Below are 18046 nucleotides of genomic sequence, written 5' to 3' on the forward strand. Positions count from 1 at the left end.
CCTTTATCATTTTTTATTGTGTCTATTTTATTCTTCACCCTTTTCTTCTTTATTAGTATGGCTCGTGGTCTATCTATTTTGTTAATCTTTTCAAAAAATCAGCTCCTGGATTCATTGATTTTTTTTTAAGGGTTTTCAGTGTCTCTATCCCCTTCAATTCTGCTCTAATCTTAGTTATTTCTTGTCTTCTGCTAGCTTGTGAGTTTGTTTGCTCTTGCTTCTCTAGTTCTTTTAATTGTGATTTTAGGGTGTCTGTTTTGGATCTTTTCTACTTTCTGATGTGGGCATTTAGTGCTATAAATTTCCCTCTAAACACTTCTTTAGCTGTGTCCCAGAGATTCTGGTACCTTGGGTCTTTATTCTCATTGGTTTCAAATAACTTATTTTTGCCCTAATTTCATAATTTACCCAGTAGTCATTCAGGAGCAGGTGCCCACCTCCATCTCTTGCTGGGTGACCTAAGCAATAAATCTGAACCCCAACTTCCTTCTTTATGAAATGGGAATAAATCTACATACCTTGTAAGTTGTTGCTGGAACCAATTGTGATAAGGTGTGTAAATGCCTAGAACAGTGCAGGACACCTAAGAGGTGCTGATAACATTATTTATCTTTCCTAATTCAAAGGAAAAATTACCATCATCTCAAAACTAATATCAATAACTGAAAGTTTTTTCTGTTAAAAAATTAGTATCAGCCTATGTATTTACTGATCTGCTATAAAATGTTACAGCACATAGAAAACAGAAACTGGCACATATGTAAGACATCTGAAGAATAATTAGTCTGTGCTATTATGTAAGTTTTATGAATAAACATTTTTGGGGAGTCCAGATGTTTTGATATATTTAAAGCATAAGTGTCTTCAGACATGGAGCTTAAATTAGTCTTTATCTTGGCCTTGAATCTTCCTTTATCCACTCAACAATGGTAAGGTAGGATATCCCCTTTTAAAATCCCTCCTAATGACATCTAATGATAGTTGAGATGTAAAGTTGAATGACTAAGCTACCTGTTATTCATTTTCACAATCATTTTCTATGGAAGTTGTCTAGAATAAGTGTATTCTACTTGTGTTGCCAAAGGATTCTAACTGGTATAGGTATTCTGGCATTGTGTATTTGGGTTTTGTAGCACAAAGCATTTTGGGGTTTTATCACACAGGTTAGAATCCTCACTCAAACTCATTACAGTAGCTCCTTGGAGGTTTTTCAGTAACAAGGTGCTAATCTAGTAATAACCACAACCATTTGTTGACTATTTACCCTGTTACAGGTGTTTTATAAACATTAATTATTTTATCTTTTACAACAACCATGAAAGGTAGATGCATAATCTCAATAATTCAGATGGGGAAACTGAGGATCAGGGGGGTTAAAGCACTCGTCCAAAGTCAAGGAACTCGTACGTGACAGAGCTGGGATTGAAACCTGTCTTTTCTGACTCTGGTACTTTTCTGCTTTCCACTGCTCCAACATGGCTTCAGAAGTTTTAAATGAGGGGAAAACCCCATACACCCCTAAATCTCCCCTCATTTTATTTCATCTCATTGTAAGGGGCTTGCTTATTCAACTTATCAAGGACACATACATGGCTAAAATGTCAGCATCCATCTAACTTATTTCACTTGTGATCCAAAATGATATTGAAACTCTGCTCTCCTGAGAGATGAAAAGTTGGTGGGTTATTGCATTTGTTGGTTTGTTGCTTAAAAATGATTAATTGTGTTCAGAGCTCCTCAGCTGTTTCTCTTGCCCTAGTGCTGAGGTAGTGAACTGGGATGGGGGCTGGGGGAAGAAACAAGGCAAGGGGAGGCAGGTCAGTTTTGCTTTTATTTACAGTGAAAGCAGTTAATAGTTTATGGAGAGCAAGCTCCCTTGCTAAACTTTGCTGCCAGTACTGCCGCTGCGGTGAGATGATGTCTGGGGCCAACCCTTTGTTGGAGGGGGCAGGATGATGGGGCAAATAATGACAAGGGGGCTCCCTCCTTCCATTTATTATCCGCAGTTTCAAAAAAGTGAATGCAAGAGAAAGAGACCATAATGGGGAAAATTTGACATCATAGCCTGGTGATCCCAGCGAGGCTGGTGCCTTCTGTCCCTGCCTCTTGCTTCTGGAGCAAATTAGGCTTATATGAGGCTCAGAATCTCCCAAGAACTGAGAAGTGCAGTACATTTTCCTGAAAGTCACAGTGACAGGTGGGAATGTGGCCAAACACCCCACACCATTCGTTCATCATCTCTTTTAACAGGCTGCTGCTGTGCAAGGTTCTCAGGGGCCAACTCGTGCTAGCCAGCTCCCCAGCCTCTCTGACTTCCTTTAGGAGGCTGGCTATTTTGCCTTGCCTGACCTTGGGGTGGGGTGGAGGAGAGAATTTCAAATAAGTGAATCAACTTCATCAGAAAGCCTGCTTAGTGTTTTATTTCGTGCTACATGTGAATAGTAAGCTCATTTCATTTCCACAGCAATTCTTTATTTAAAGGTAGGTATAATTTTCTCTGTTTTACAGGATATATAACTGAGGTCCAGGAAGTTAAGTAAATTCCCTAAGACCCACCACTAGGAAGTGGTAAAAGAAGGATTCCAACTCATGTTTGTCTCCTTGTGGTCCTTCTGGTGACACTGATTCCTCTCAGCTGGGATGGTCTTCCAAGTTGAGAGGACAGCCCCCACTACCCCCTAGAAACGTGAACAATAATGATCATGGTGAACAAGGATGGTGATCATCTCAGAAAGAATGAATGCTCCTTCACTGGAAGCTCTCAGATTTTGTTTGAATTTCATCTTGTCTGATTTACAGAAATTAATGGGCTACTAGATCTAGAACTGGTGTGTCTTGATAAAATGACTTATTTTTAGTGCTTTAGCATTTAAAAGGATCTGTTATAATTTCATGCTTAAATAACACCAGATAAGGGTCTGTGTTTGTCTAGTGTAATTGGAAGAAGCAATGGAAAAGGAAACAGTTTCTTCTAAACAAATGGCATGAATGCATCCCGGGAGAAATTTGAAGATAGAGAAACCTCCCAATAAAACAAACACCAGGGTTTTAATTATTCTCCTTGGAGAGCATTTCCCATAGTCCACAGATGGCCTTTAAGGACACAGAGACCTACACAAGGAGGCTGGAGATGTGTGTGGGGTGGCAGTGGGCGTTGGAAGCCAGGGGCAGTGTTGCCTCAGTGAAGAAGTGCAGCTATCCATCAAAAAGCCTACTTAGGTTGCTTGAAAACAGTGGGGAAAACACAGGAGTGAACCTCCCTCCCTTCTTGGACTCTGGCAGGGCTGATTTGTGGACTTGTCTCTGTGCCTTTAACATCAACATCCTCAGGGCCTCTGAGACCACCTAAGTCACAGTACCCAAGGCAATGGGAAAAAGCTGGCTGAAATAACCAAAGCTGGGAGAGGTTAGAGACTATGATATAGTAAAACGACTGCTCTCCCAGACGTCTGGACCTCTGAATCACCCACAGGCCACTGAGCCTCTTTCCTTCCCTGCTCTCTCTAAAGCCTTTTCCTGCCTGGGAGCCTCTTCCTTCCGCATCCTCTTCCCAGCGGTACCTATTGGCCCCGCCCCTCCCATGGCCATGCACCCTCCACACTCAGCCAGCACCCAGTCCCGCTCCCGCCAGCCCCTTTCTCCCATGGTAAAATTTTGCTCTCTTTGTACATTTACATTTCTGCTGACTGCAAGGATCAGTTTAATTTCATGGGTGTCATTTCCTTCAAGAAATCTCTGTCTGAGCAGCGGCCCATCGAATCCCCGGTAAAACATATTTTCCTACGGTAATGATTTTATGGGCCCATAAGTCATGAATTTATTATGATCTCAGCCCTTGCTGCTGATTGCTGTAAAATGCAAAGTAATTAACAGCGAGCGGTAGCAGTTATTCCCACCTGGTAACGTGTTCCTTCGTTCGCTGATGGGTTTGATTAAAGTAATGACTAAAGAGTGAAGCCCGGCTGTAAAATATTAGCATGATTATTGCTGTATCCTAAATAAGAAACAAAACTAATGGGTATGGTCTGAGAAATTAAAAAAATACACACACAATCCTTCCTCTCCCCCCACTCCCATCTCCCTTAAGCAATTGTTATGGCTCATTTAAGGTGTGTCTTCCTTCCCATTAAATAATGTATGGATTCCAAGGCCAGAGGCTGGCTAGCAGAGCATATCACCCAGTTCTCATAACGTTTAAAGTGCTGGTGTTAAGTTATTTCCTTTTCTCTTCGATGTGCAGAATGGAGCTTGGATGGGGGTATTATTTGAGCTAAAGCCTACAGAGCTGCTAAAAGGCTTTCTCCCACTCTACACGAGGCAGGGGTCTTTGGTTAGGGCTACCCCAACCATAGAGATATGCTTGAAATTGATGAGTCTCTGTCACCTTTCCCAACCTTAGGAATAATTTGTTTCTATTGTCACGTTGGTCTGGGGATACACAACAACTCACACAATGCCTATTTTGATGCCCAAACAGTTAACTGCCCTTTATGCTGGTGCTATGAGGAGGTCAAGCTTCTTAAAGCTCCACCTTCCCTGGAAGACCAGGTAGGAAGCTCAGCTGTGAGTTGGCTCCAAGGCAGTCCTGCTCATGGCATGCCAGTGTCTTCCCCTCTCAACTCTGAGAGCACTCCACACTCCAGAGAGCCAAGAGACCGTAAACAGGTACTGTTCTCCTGGAGTATGTATGGGCAGGCAGTGGGACGGGGAGTGGGCTGGAGGACATGGCCTGCTTGCTGAGGAGGTCGTGGAGAGATAGGAGGGATCTGCTTCTGCTCTTCTCCAGTGGTCCTGAATTAAATTCACCTTACATCTTTGTAGGATGGAAGAGAACAGCCAGAAGAGAGTCAGGATATGCAGGAAGCTATGTGCCAAGGGAGATCCCTCAAGTATTTGGCTCTAGAAAGATTGTTTTGCCAAGGGTGAGATGACTGAGGCTGCAGGAAGACAAAAGTCCATTTGATTAACTCAATATTGCATACTTAGTATATGATAGTCACAGGAATACACTCTCTACCATTAAGAAACTTCTAGTCTAGAAACATAATGCAAGGGGAAGATGATCAAAAAACCTCATTTGCAAGGGATAGGAATAAAGAGAAGTGGTACCTTGGAAAGGGACTTGTGGCCATGATATCCTCAGGGAGAGGTATGGACAAGTGGCTGAAGGGAGAATGCCACACTGCCACTGTGGGAGGTTGAAGTGGCTCTTCTGCACACCTCGTGAATTTGGAAGGGAAAAGACCATTTCTTATGGGGAAAAATGGGCATCATTTTTCTGATTCATAACCATGGAGACCAGGAAAAACAGTACTATAAATGTGCACCTCTCTCTGCTTCAGAAGAGCTCAAAGCATTTAAAAAATACAAGGTCCTTATGAAGAAAGAGGTGAGGGACAGGCATGCATGGCCCCATTTTAAAGATTCAGGGACCTAATTATGGAGAAAGAAGTGATTGGCCCAAAGCTGCTCTCAGTAAGGGGCAGACGCAAGGTCAGACCCTGTGTCTTTCCTATTAACCAACTGGTAGCTGTTTGTTCAATGGGTTGTGCTTCACATGCCAAAGTTTTGGAGGCTACACTTCCAAACCAATGGACCACCTGGCTGTGTTGGGTCATCCACCAGCAGTGGCTATTATCATGACTCTGCTCTCAATCCAAGGAATATCACATGTGCTGTGCTGGAACAGTACCAGGCAGAAAAGCACCAGGTTTCTCCTTATAGTAGAAAGACAGCTGTTTCCCAAATGGAAGGTACTCCTGCATTTTCCTAATCATGGATGAAGCAGAGACAAAGTGAGGTTGTGTTTCAGGTGAGAGGAAATAGATCTATAAAAATACTTGTTATTCTTCTCTTCCCCTTCCTTCTCAATCATTTAAAAAATAACACTTGTTGCATCATATCTCAGAAAAAATATAATGAACATGCACCTTTTTGCCTTTACTTCTCTGGCTCTTGCTCCTTATAAGGGGCAGATGAAGGAAAAGTTATTGGGATCGCAGTGCTGGCACCAGGAAGATAAATGTGAAGCCCTCCCTCTCTCCGCCGCTGAACAGGTCAAAAAATGATTGCATTGGGCGTGAAGGATTTATGTCTGCAGTGAGTCAGTCAGAGTGTTGGGGTAAATCAAGGCTGACATTTTTAGCATCTGGGAAAAAAAAGCAATTGCATTTTATGTCTACATTTTGCTCGGCTAATCAAGGTGCGGAAGAGGCACTCTGCCTGGGGAAACTTTCCCACTTTTTATTATTTAGGTAGAGTTTGGTTTTTCCCATAGAAACATGAAGCAAGGCTTCAGGTTAAAGAAAGGAAAAGGCCCTCCCTGTCAGTTCTGACTTGGAGAGATTTTAATTTGGCAGAAGGGGATCTGGGGAGGGACTGGACATGTGAGCTACCTGAACAGTCTTAGGGATAGCTCTGGAGCAGGGGGGTGGATGACCACTTTTGCAATGAATTTCATCTCTCCATAGGCCTCTAGCAGGACCTAGGACATAACAGAAACATTAGGGGCGGGTGGGGAACTAGTTTGATGCTTTTGACTAAATTGACCAGCTACTAATTGATTACTAATCAGTCCTTTAACTGAAGCAACCAGTGAAATACCTACACAGATTAGTTAAAACTGTTGACCCTGTTGATGCATATTGACATAGTTCAAGATCAAGCCACAGTTAATGTGTGCAAGGGGAAAAGACAGATGAACAAATTATCTAGCAATTTTTTTTTAGCTTTGCATTTCCAAGGTCAGTTTATCTAAGTGCTTTGCCTTAGTAAATGAAAATGTATTTGGATTTCAAAAGTGTTATATTTTGCATGAGGGACAAGATTCAGCAAATATTACTTTCGTATGTTAACAGATAGTAATCATGGTAGCTAATGTTTTAGAGGGAGGGGGTTTACTATATAAAGTGCTTAATAACTTTATATATATGATCTCATTAAATCTCCATTGCTCCAGGAGCTAGTTATGATCCCCATTTATCAATGGGGAAACTGATGGATAAACCCAAGGTTATATCCAGCTCTTCTTAGCTAGTAAAAGCTAGAGAAGTTTATTGAACCAAGGGAATTCTGCCTTCATAGCCTTCATCCCTAACTTCTATGCATGCTACTTCAGATTTGATCAAAGCAGCTATGCACATTCTAACAATTTTGGGAATAAGAGATTCAACAAAAACAGATTTCATGGATGTTCAGATTTTCTTTTTGTGGGCTTGAAAAAGGTTAGGAACCAGCCACAGGTCCTGCAACTAGGTACTTATGATGATAGTAATAGCTAAAATGTATTGCTTACTTGTCATATGTCAGGCACTGTGTTAAGCTCTTTATGTATATTTACTCATAGAAGTCCCACATAGCTCTAAACAAGTCAGCCTATTATGAGCCTATGTTCCAGGTGAAAAAAATTGAGGCACCGAGAAGTTTAGATTCTTTTCCATGCATTTAGCTAACAAGTGACAGCCAGGATGGGACACCAGGCACATTGACATCAGAGCCATCACACATACTTTTCTGGATAGCCCTTGCGGTGGCTTTGCCACGCTCACAGAATGTGTTTCTGGTGAGGCAATGGTGTTGGCAGTTGTTAGTTGTTTGCCTTCCTTCTTATGTGTGTGTGCCCTCAAATAATTGCTTTGTGATGTCTGACTAAAGAGACTTCCAAGTTCTCTTTAAAAAAATTTAAATACTCTTCCTTTATTAGCACATACTGAATTTAAAAATAATGGAAAAAAATTATTTGATTGGGAGGCTGAGGCAGGCCAATTACTTGAGGTTGGAGTTCGAGACCAGCCTGGGCAACATGGTGAAACCCCATCTCTACTAAAAATACAAAAATCAGCTGGACACGGTGGCATACACCTGTAATCCCAGCTACTCAGGAGGCTGAGGCAGGAGAATCACTTGAACCCAGGAAGCAGAGGTTGCAGTGAGCCGAGATGGCACCACTGCACTCCAGTCTGGGTAACAGAGTGAGACTCCATCTCAAAAACAAAAACAAAAAAATATTATTTGAGATTTCAATTAGTGCTTTCTTGCCCAGGGCCCTAGGACTCCTAGAAGTCCTTTAAGGAGGTAGCGGAGACCTTAAAGAAATGTTCTGTATATTTAAAAACTGAACTGAAATGGATTTACTGATAATAAGGCTTCAGAGGGTAACTCAAACACCAAGTTCGTGGAATTATATTAGCTCAGTGAGGTAATGCGGATTATTGCATACTGATTGTTCTTTGATGAATAAACATAGGGGAATGGAGAATTCTTTAATAAAGATTGTCAATGAGACAAAAACATTAAAAATAGGAAACCTTACAGGAAAAAGAATAAAGGAGGTCCTTGGTGACAGAAAGCCTGGGAGCCCCTGATACAAAGGCTTGTTCTTTTTGTTCCCTGTCCCTTGGTTATTTGTTTGAAATGTTATCAAAATACCTTTCAAAGACCAGTAATGTAATTTATGTAAAGTGTTATGCAAATACTAGTTTTTGTTATTAATATTAGCAGTAATAGTTATGATAATGATCTTGCTGTGGCACATGTGATTTCATTAACAATTATATCAAGAACCTTAATTTTAAACATTTCATTTCCTAGGGTTAGATTTAACTTCTTCCCCAAACCCTGCATTAGCACAGTCATGCCCTGACATGCCGTGTGCTCTGTGTATGTGTACATGCTTGTTTAATGCATCACACGTGTGTGTGCATGTGTGCAGTGCCCATAGTTTTGTGAGTTTTGTATTGCTCTTACCCCCTCTGCCTTGTACAGCTGCACATTATAAGATTCTTTGTTCAGAAAACTTGTTTGAAAGGGCGATGAAGCCTTTGGGTCGAGGTGTGGGTTTTTACTCCCACATTTTTTGCCAATAATTAGACAAACTTTACCACCAAATCTTCTTTTGCCTCTGTGGAGGATGAAGGGTCTGGGAGAAACTGGATTTGAAAATCTGATCTGGCTGTCACCTTGTTCGGGGGCTGTGCCTACACACACAAGTTGGTTTGAATGTCACAAAGAGGTTACGAACTTGTGTTTCCAGGTATGCCCCTATCATATATACCTGGTGCCAAAAATGGATTTGACTTCATTCTTCCTTTTTAACTAGTTGTTTTGATGCACTTTGGAGACAGTCTGAATAATGCTATTAATTGGGCAGAGATTAGCACATAATCAAATCACATCTGCTTTAAAAAAAAAAGTCAGAGCCCTCTTTACTAAAATAGCATAAAGTATAAATTGATTCATAGCAACCTAGCTCTGTATTCCTGATGAAAAAAAAAAGTTATCAGTAGAATAAGATTGGTACCTGCTCTAATACTTGTTATCACCCCTTCTTAGTCTGCTTCTGTATGTTTCCTTTCTCTTATTTCCTTTATCTTGTATCCGACTGCTGCTTCAACCTGGCTCACACCACCAGCAAGCTGAGTGTCCTCGTGAACACCCCAGTTTATTCTCAGGGTCCCTGTCTTACTCCAGAGCTCTCTTCTGCTTCTCTCCTTTGTGTAAAGCTGTCTTTTCTTGGTGTCTTGGGTCCTGCTGGTCTTTTTTTTTTTTAGCATCTAGAACAGCAGGACATCCCTCTCTACCACCTGCATGTGTGCTTGAGCAGGCCGTGTTCTAACCCACAGCAGCCCCCTGTCCACTCATGGTTGTGTTATATTTTTCCTTGCTCTGAAGCTCATAATTACTAATTTTTACTTAGACTGGGCCTCTTCTATAACATTAGTTTTCACCACCTGCCAAAGAATTTGCCAGCGACTTAAAAAAAAGTTCTACCTTCCTCTTATTTCTATTATTCAGATTGAACATGAGGGTTAAAGTAGCAGTGTGCCATGGTTTCTCAGATAGCAGAAGTACAACCAGGGCCCCTGGTGGGGGCCACAGGCAGTCATTTACTGGGTCAGGCATTGAACTAGGTGGGTCATGAGTTGATCTGAATTGGTATTTTTCTCCAAGGCAGTCTCTGTAGACTTGAGGAGCTGGAACATACGTGGAATTAAGTGGCGGCCGAAAGGATGTGACAAGTGAACTCTGCTGCCACTTTGCATCCTGGCCAAAAAGGAAAGGCTTCAGGTTTTGGAGTTTTACATGAGTCCAAATCTGGGTCTCCTGGCTTATTAGCCATGTGACTCCTGAGTCTCACTTTCCTAATCCATAAAATGGGAATGATGATACCTGCTTCACAGGGTGTTATGAAGAATAAATGAGGCAGTGTGTTTAAAATGGCTAGCAGAGCACACAGCAGGTCTATGGTTGTCATGTGTTGTGGTAGATCAAGAGAGGATATCCCTGGGCTATGGAAACCTAAAAATGTTAGCACAGTCATGCTGCAAAAAAATTCTGAACATCAGTGAAAATTGACGAGCATAAAACTGCCGGAAACAGTTTCTAATGAAACTGTAGCCCTTGCTATGCTGAGCCTTGCACTTCCTGGGGGTCATGGCTGCCAAGGGGACTTTGCCCATTAGGGGCAGTGAGGCAGGAGGGCTGGAGCTATACCAGATCAGTTTTTTAGCCTCAGGCAGCACTTCTGGTGGAAAAAAGACATGACTCACATTTTTAGAAGCTGGGAGAAGGAAACAGAAAATAAGTCTCTAGAAAGAGTTGAGAGTCAGAAAGAGACTTAGAAGAACCCCAGAAGGGCAAGTACATACAAAATCAAGGGCAAAAGTCTGAAGATTGAAACATGAGAAAAAAGAAATGCAAATGTAGGAAGACTAGAAACGAGTTTCAAAAATATCTGTACCTGTTGGAACTTTGGTTAAAATCAAGAAGGTAATAGGAATACTTGAAGAGTCTTACACTTAGCTTATGTTATCAGTTGCAGAGATACTGTGTGTGTGTGTGTGTGTGTGTGTGTGTACGTACATGAGCACACATGAATTCAACTGTGGTGGTCTCTCCTCTTAACAAAGACTAGTTCCTTCAAACATGTCCAGGATCCCATTCTTTCTTACTACTGTAAAGTCTAATTTTCTCCTCTCTTCATCATGATTAATCTCCCCCTTTCTTACTGCATTATTCCTCAGTTTGAACGCATGTGGTAGTATTTTCCAAGTTAAAATCAAAAAGCAAAACCTTCTCATGACTCCTTATCTCTCTCCAGCCAATGCCTCAATTCTCTTCTACCCTTCAACATAAAACTTCTTCTAGAAGTTGTCAAATTGTGCTGCTTTTATTTTCTCATCTTCTCAATCATTCCTTAGTTCACTCTTTTGCCCTAAAAGTAGTAGCCCAAGGTCACTGACAATTTCATTGTACCATCCAAGGGCAACTTTCAGCCTTATCTTCCATAGCCTCTCAGCCACATTCTCTAAGGCTGAAGGCTGTTATTCTCAGCACAGGCCTCCCTTGGCTTCTGTGGCTCCACACATTTCCTGGCTGTCCTCTTCTCACCTGCAGTCTCCTTTGCTGGGTCCTCTATGCTGGCTCTCTGAGTGTGGGTGTGCTCTAGGGCTTAGTTCTGGGTCCTCTTTTCATCTCTCCCTACGCTTATTTCCTAGGTGACCTCCTCTATCCCCTGTGGCTTTAAGCATCATCTGTATGCTGATGACTTACCAATTTATGTCTCCAGTCCAGAAATCTCCTCTGAGATTCAGACTCATATCTATCTAACTGGCTACTTGACATCTCTACTTGGATATCTCATAGGCATCTCTAAAGAAACATGGAAAAATAGCATTTTCTCTTTTCCTCCCAAACCTGTTTCTTTCCCAGAATATCATGTCTCCATAGATGATGGCACCTTCAATGCAGTTGCTCAAGTCTAAAGCCCTCAGTTCATTGACAAAATCTGCCACATCTATCACATTAATTCATTTGTTCAATTAGCAGTTAGAGTTGATGTTCATTGTGTGTGGCAATTATATTCTATAAAGTCACTGTGAACACTGATTTAGCGAATGCTGAACCATTGCTCTTAAAGAAAACACAGGTTAGGTGCCTTCGAGCCTCTGGTTACAATGTTTACATCGACTGACCAATACATTTTAGATGTGTTTCTGTTTAAAGACACCTTCTTGAATATATATGTGTATATATAGTTGATTCGTTAATATTGAATTCACAGCCAACAGCGCTGGCTCATACTGGAATGAGGCTCACCTAACACACAAATTTTCTCCATAAGTCACACCACAGCTTTCTTGCACTCAGGAACACTACATAGCACTTCAGCACTAGGCCTGGGGGGCATTTTGTACAGCAAAAGCACCAACACAAAGCACAAAAATATGACCAAACGTGGCACTAACCAGGCAGCAAAAAGGACACTTGCTGAAAATATAAAACTAGAAACAAGAAGGCAGAATGTGCTCTTGTTTGACCTCAGCCAGGAACGTCCATGACTCAAACTCTTCACCTGTTTTTGCAAGTGCATTTCTGCAAACAATGGCAAAAGTGCCATAAGCATTGATTTTGGGGTTATAAATTTTAGGGAATAAGCAAATTCATAAATATGGAGTCTGTAAATAATGAGGAGCAACTATATGGCTATTTACACACCAAACACTGTACTAAGAACTGAAGATAAGTCTGCTAAGCAAAACACACATTGTTCCTTCCCTCACGGAATATACTAAGTCAAACTCCTGTGTATACTGTATTTTGAATCAGTCTGCTTTTTACAAATTCTCCCCCAGCTACCCTAATTCTTATGACCTATATTTGCCATTTGGGCAATTACTTATTAAATGATTTACTTCTAATCTTGCCCCCTTCTATTCATTCTCTAACTATGGGCAGACCAATTCCCTTAAACATGAACTGAATTGTGCCATGGTCTGCTTTTTGTCCTTTAATGATTTGCTCCTCAAATATTTACTGTGACTGCAGAGTCCTGTTGATCTCTGCAGCCTCATCTTGAACCACAGTCTCCTTTCACTCATGCTCCCACTACATGGGCATCCTTTCAGGTTCTTGTGTGTGCAAAGGCCTTTCCTGCCTCTCAGCCTTTGCACATGTTGTTCCATAGGGCTGTGCCTAGAGTACTCCATAAATTTCTGTTTGTCCTCAGATCTAATATAAGCTCTATCCCCTTAGAAAAACCTCCCCCCGAACACCAAGGGCTGCCTTGTTATTCTCTATACAAACACACCTTGTTTGTTTCTTTTATTACACACTTAATATTTTATAACATATTTACGTTTAATGTTTTCTTTATGGTTTACTGTGTCATCCCTCACTAGAGTTTTAATTCCAGGAGAGTAGAGACCATGTTAGTTTTGTTTACCACTTTTTTCTCAGTATCCAGTACAGTGCCTGGTACACAATAAGCATGTAATTAATATTTAGTAAATGAATGAATTCATGAATTATTAAATAATTTCCTTAGAGTATCAAAGAGTCCCCATATACCAGCTTGTCAGCTAAAGTAGAAAAGCTCCAATATTGTCTTCATCCAATTTTCTTTTGCTGTTTCTAGTAATTCTAGAGAACTTTATTCCAGTTCTTATTCTGGATTTATAATTTAGCATTTTCATTAGGTCTAGGAGTCCACTCTAATAAGCAGAACCGTAGCAACCTATTTTCTTATCAGGTTTCCAGATTCACTGCCCCACCATGGGCTTTATAAAGTATTCTTGAGGCTCTCCTAGTCAGTCAGTGCCATTGAAGGCTATTCTCAGACAACCCCACATCCTTGCACAGTCAGCAATATAGCTGGCTTACATTAAGCCCTTTTACCGGTGAGTGAGCAGTCATGTGGACCAAATCTTTCGAGGAATCACCTGAACCTAAGTTGCCTTTTCAATCACTTATAGCTCAGGCCATTGGCCTCGAAATACTCTGAGCTGCACAAGAGAACCGGTAACAATAGCCAGAAAGTTCAGAAAGTCCTGTTTGGACCCAGTATATGAAAGAACTTTTTAATAGTCATCTGATTGAAGACAAATGGACTACTTGAGTAGGTAGTAAGCCCCAGTCCTTAAAGGGGTTGGAAAGCCATTGTCTAGAATGCTGGAGAGAATATTGTTGTAGTTGATGAGCTGACGGTCTTAGAGTTTTTCAGGCTGTGACCTGTGGACCAACTGCATCAAAATCATCTGGAGATGCTTGCAGGGCAGTGGGATTAGTTGTGGTGGCCCTAGCATGCTTGTTGAAAACCATTTCTTACTTTACACCCCAGCCTTAGATATAGATGGTATGGGGGATGCAGCATGGAGAATCTCTGAGCTTTAGAATTCTGACACAGATAGTCTCTAAGGTGGTTTTATGCCTTCATATTTTGGTCTTGTGATCTCATAATTATCTATTTATTAGTCAACAAATGTTTTTGAAAACTATCAGTCAATGTTATTGACTTTGGAGATTTTGATGAATTAATTTCATGTGTCAGTTGGCTAGGCTATGGTACCCGACTACTTACGGAAATACTAATCTAAGTATTCTCGTGAAAGTATTTTGTATATGTAGTTGATATCTATGATCAGTTTACTTCAAGTAAAGGAGATTATACTTGATAATTTCGTTTATCAGTTGACAATGTTAAGAGCAAAAACAGGTTTCCCAGAGAAGAAATTCTGCTTCAGAACTACAGCTTGAAACTTCTACTTGAGTTTTCATTCTGTTAATTTGTCCCACAGATTTCTAATTTGCCAGTCTTCACCATTGCATGAGCTAATTCCTTAAAATAAAACTCACATATATATATATAATAAGTATATTTTACATATGTATGCGGTATATATGATGGTATATGATAGATATTATATATGTGTATGTATGTGTGTGCACACACACACACACCTACACACACATTCACGTATTTCTCTGGAGAAACTTAACTAATCAACAGATATAGCAGAGAAGAAAACTAAATCACCTGATCTCATTTTAGGTTCCACAGAGTGCTGAGTATTATTTTTTCAGTCTTTTTACATTTATTAAAACTGTTGAGATCCAGCATATGGTCTATCTTGATGAAAATATCATGTACACCTGAAAAATGTATATTCTATAGTTGTAGTTTAAGGTGGTTGAAAGTATGGTTTGGATCACTGTGTCTTTACTGATTTTTGTCTAAGCGTTCTATAAATTTTTGGAAGATGGGTGCTAAAATCTCCTGCTATGATTGCAGAATTGTCTGTTTCTTTTAATTCTGTAAATGTTTGCTTTATTTGGTTGTAGCTTATTATTAGGCACATGCCACATTGATGATTGTTATGTCTTCTTGATAAGTTGATCCATTTATCATTTTGAAGTGTCCTTCTTTAATGTTACTTTCTATCTTGAAAGCTTATTTTATCTGATATGAAAATATCCCTGGCCACCTTATTTTTTAGTTTGCCTAGTATATATATTTCCATTAATTTACTTTTATCTGTTAATTTATTTTTAAAGTGCATCTCTTGTAGGCAGCATGTAGTTGAGTCTTGCTTTTAAATTTATTCTTACAATCTGACTTTTTTTGGAGTGTTTAGTTCATTAATGTTTAATGTAATTATTGATATTTTTGGATTTTCATCTGCCATTTTATTTGATTTTTTTGCACACTTTGTTGTTCCTTTATTTCTCCTTTCCTGTCTCCTTTTAGACTAAATACTTTTTACAATTCTACTTTATTAAATTAGTTTTTTTTTGCATTTTTAGTGGTTATTCTAAGGACTGCAATATACATCCTTCACTTTTCATAGTCAACAAGGAGTTAATATTATACCAATTCATGTAAAATATGAAACTTTGTAAGTGTATAGGCCCATTTACCTCCCTCAACCTCAATGAGGTCTTTTAGGCTATAGTTGTCATATGTATTAAGTCCACATAGACCCTATAAGACAATGTTACAAGTTTCCTTTAAATAGTCATATGTATTTTATAAAAATTTAGAGAAAACTAGCATTTTATATATATTCAGATATATGCTATTTCCAATGTTCTGCATTCCTTCCTAAGAATCTGAGCTCTTATCTGGTATCGTTTTCTTTCAGGATGAGGAGCATTTATTATTTGTAGTGTGAATCTGCTGGTGATGAGTGTTCATTTTTAGAAAATCTGAAAATTCTTTAATTTTGCCTCATTCTTTTATTTATTTTACGTATGTATATTTATTATACGTTAAGTTCTAGGGTACATGTGCACAATGTGCAGGTTTGTTACATATGTATCCATGTGACATGTTGGTGTGCTGCACCCATTAACTTGTCATTTACATTAGGTATTTCTCCTAATGCTATCCCTCCCGCCTCCCCTCACACCACAACAGGCCCCAGTGTGTGATGTTCCCCTTCCTGTGTCCAAGTGTTCTCATTGTTCAATTCCCACCTCTTAGTGAGAACATGCAGTGTTTGGTTTTTTGTCCTTGCGATAGTTTGCTTGAGAATGATGGTTTCCAGCTTCATCCATGTCCCTACAAAGGACAAGAACTCATCATTTTTTATGGCTGCATAGTATTCCATGATGTATATGTGCCATATTTTCTTAATCCAGTCTGTCATTGTTGGACATTTGGGTTGGTTCCAAGTCTTTGCTATTGTGAGTAGTGCTGCAATAAACATACGTGTGCATGTGTCTTCATAGCAGCATGATTTATATTCCTTTGGGTATATACCCAGTAATGGGATGGCTGGGTCAAATGGTATTCCTAGTTCTAGATCCCTGAGGAATCGCCACACTGACTTCCACAATGGTTGAACTAGTTTACAGTCCCACCAACAGTGTAAAATTGTTCCTATTTCTCCACGTTCTCTCCAGCACCTGTTGTTTCCTGACTTTTTAATGATCGCCATTCTAACTGGTGTGAGATGATATCTCATTGTGGTTTTGATTTGCATTTCTCTGATGGCCAGTGATGATGAGCATTTTTTCATATGTCTTTTGGCTGCATAAATGTCTTCTTTTGAGAAGTGTCTGTTCATATCCTTCGCCCACTTGTTGATGGGATTGTTTGTTTTTTCCTTGTAAATTTGTTTGAGTTCTTTGTAGATTGTGGATATTAGCCCTTTGTCAGATATGTAGATTGCAAAAATTTTCTCCCATTCTGTAGGTTGCCTGTTCACTCTGATGGTGGTTTCTTTTGCTGTGCAGAAGCTTTTTAGTTTAATGAGATCCCATTTGTCAATTTTGGCTTTTGTTGCCATTGCTTTTGGTGCTTTAGACATGAAGTCCTTGCCCATGCCTATGTCCTGAATGGTATTGCCTAGGTTTTCTTCTAGGATTTTTATGGTTTTAGGTCTAACATTTAAGTCTTTAATCCATCTTGAATTAATTTTTGTATAAGGTGTAAGGAAGGGGTCCAGTTTCAGCTTTCTACATATGGCTAGCCAGTTTTCCTAGCACCATTTATTAAATAGGGAATCCTTTCCCCATTGCTTGTTTTTGTCAGGTTTATCAAATATCAGATAGTTGTAGAAGTGTGGTATTATTTCTGAGGCCTCTGTTCTGTTCCATTGGTCTATATATCTGTTTTGGTACCAGTACCATGCTGTTTTGGTTACTGTAGCCTCATACTGTAGTTTGAAGTCAGGTAGCATGATGCCTCCAGCTTTGTTCTTTTGGCTTAGGATTGACTTGGCAATGCGGGCTCTTTTTTGGTTCCGTATGAACTTTAAAGTAGTTTTTTCCAATTCTGTGAAGAAAGTCATTGGTAGCTTGATGGGGATGGCATTGAATCTATAAATTACCTTGGGCTGTATGGCCATTTTCATGATATTGATTCTTCCTATCCATGAGCATGGAATGTTCTTCCATTTGTTTGTTTCCTCTTTTATTTCTTTGAGCAGTGGTTTGTAGTTCTCCTTGAAGAGGTCCTTCACATCCCTTGTAAGTTAGATTCCTAAGTATTTTATTCTCTTTGAAGCAATTGTGAATGGGAGTTCACTCATGATTTGGCTCTCTGTTTGTCTGTTATTGGTGTATAAGAATGCTTGTGATTTTTGCACATTGACTTTGTATCCTGGGACTTTGCTGAAGTTGCCTATCAGCTTAAGGAGATTTTGGGCTGAGACGATGGGGTTTTCTAGATATACAAACATGTCATCTGCAAACAGGGACAATTTGACTTCCTCTTTTCCTAATGGAATACTCTTTATTTCTTTCTCTTGCCTGATTGCCCTGGCCA

At 39.9% G+C, this 18046-nt stretch overlaps 1 long non-coding RNA gene across 1 annotated transcript; it reads right to left on the reverse strand.

Moving 5' to 3' along the window:
* Positions 1 to 4395: 4395 nt before the first annotated feature.
* Positions 4396 to 14184, reverse strand: LOC104003855 (uncharacterized). Its single transcript, XR_676633.4, has 4 exons — positions 13348 to 14184; positions 13136 to 13251; positions 5601 to 5769; positions 4396 to 4937 (listed from the first exon to the last, which is right to left on the reverse strand). It is a non-coding gene; the product is annotated as an uncharacterized LOC104003855 (long non-coding RNA).
* Positions 14185 to 18046: the final 3862 nt, after the last annotated feature.

Source organism: Pan troglodytes, chromosome 1 (genome assembly GCF_028858775.2).
Source record: "Pan troglodytes isolate AG18354 chromosome 1, NHGRI_mPanTro3-v2.0_pri, whole genome shotgun sequence".
Taxonomy (NCBI): domain Eukaryota; kingdom Metazoa; phylum Chordata; class Mammalia; order Primates; family Hominidae; genus Pan; species Pan troglodytes.